This window comes from Bison bison, unplaced genomic scaffold, assembly GCF_000754665.1.
Source record: "Bison bison bison isolate TAMUID 2011002044 unplaced genomic scaffold, Bison_UMD1.0 scf7180017864180, whole genome shotgun sequence".
Classification (NCBI taxonomy): Eukaryota; Metazoa; Chordata; class Mammalia; order Artiodactyla; family Bovidae; genus Bison; species Bison bison.
Window position 1 is genome coordinate 4284505 of NW_011494752.1, and position 1794 is coordinate 4286298.

Here is a 1794-nt window from a genome sequence, read left to right on the forward strand (position 1 = left end):
GCCCACTCAGGCCGAGGGAGAGCTCTCCTTTCCAGACACCATCTCACAGTTGAAGAAGCATGCCTCTTGCTAGCCTTCTCAGATGGCCTTCCCTTCTTCCTGCCCCATCTTTTGACAGTCTGCAGAGTTCACCCCTCTGCCTCATTCTCCTAGCCTTTCAGTACTGTCATCAAAGGGACTCCTCTCTGTTGTCAAATGCAACGGGAGCCTGGGGAATTTCTGGTTCTGAGACAAGAACCACTCCAGCTCACCTGCTCATTAACAAGAGGCCCACATCAGTCTCTTTCCCAAGAAGCTTGAGCAAGAAAGGAGGTCCTGTTTACAGCCAGCACTGTACTTGCCCTCAGAAAGATTCGTGGTGGGGGCAGGTTAGAGCCCAACAGCCAGGGAAAGGGCATCCTTAAGTACAAAGCCTCCTTTCTTAGGGAGCTCTTTCTGGTTCTATTCTTTCAAGCCAATTCAGGCTACTCTTACTTAAGCGGTCCTAGATAACAAGAGTGCTGGAAATAGGTGATACTACCAAAGGGAAATGAGAAAGGAGAAAAACACTGGTCACAGACATCCCAGATCTGGCAGAGGTGAGGGGGTGGAAATAGGCAGAGTAAACACGGCAGAGCTGGGCAGGGACCCACCTTCTAACTGGACAGATACTGATGCCATTCACAAGGAGGAAAAAAGACAAAAGGCAACCAAATACCCAATGGGAAAAAAAAGTTTGCATGTAAATAAAATATTCTGGGCAGCTACAGGGCTTCGCAGAAAGTAGCAAAAGTGCTTCATGTCCAAAAAGGAGGAGAAAGCATGGAATAACCCACTTGCAGAGACCAGATATCCTTGTTCCCTATCTAAGCTCTCCCTCTTACCTAGGAGCCCTTCCCCAGGCTTCCAGAGCAGTAATTAAAGTGTATTCTTTCCCTGGGCTGAATTCTCAGCCTCGCAGCTTGTGTGTGTGTATACTGTTGTATCCGACTCTTCATGACCCCGTGAACTGTAGAACACCAGGTCCTCTGTCCATAGTATTTTCCAGGCAAGAATACTGGAGTGGGTTTCCATTTCCTACTCGAGAATCTTCCGGAGCCACAGATCAAACCCGCATCTCTTGTGTCTCCTGCATTGGCAATAATTCTCTTCCCTTGAGCCACATGGGAAGCCCTCATAGCTTCTGAACCAATGGAAATTCTGCACCTGAAAACAATCCCACTGAGAATGGACTAGCTGGGAACAGAAAAGTCGTCCCTGTAATCACGGCTGTGAAATAAGCCATGGGGAAAAAATAAAGAATGCTTTCTTGACCACTGTAGTTGTTTCTAGCTTATTTGTTATGGTAAATTTATTTTTTCAACATTTCTAAACATTAATAGTAGGCAGGTAAGGAAAAGACAGTGCCTGCTCTGGTAGCCACACTGCAGCCTTAGAGACTAAGGGGCGGTCTGGCTAATTCTCAGCCAGTGTTCAGCTACATGGCTAGCACTGCAGATGGTCTCTGCCCAGCCCTTCGAGCCAATCCTGTACATCTGGGCCATCCGCTCAGCTGGATTTGACCCCAAGGGGAAATGAAAACTGCACTTATCCTCTGGCTCCCTGGTGGCAGCTATTGCTTAGCTGCTATTTAGGATTATCTACAGACCCCTGAGACAGATCTAGGGGAGTGGGGTGAAATAGCTTATTTGAAAGCTTTAAATATTTTCATAGAAATCAAAATGCTGTTTGGTCATTAAGTGTGCTTTCTCTGCTCCCTGTCCCACCCAGGACTGCCTCTCCCTTACTCCACACACCCCCCAGCTGTGGATCCTA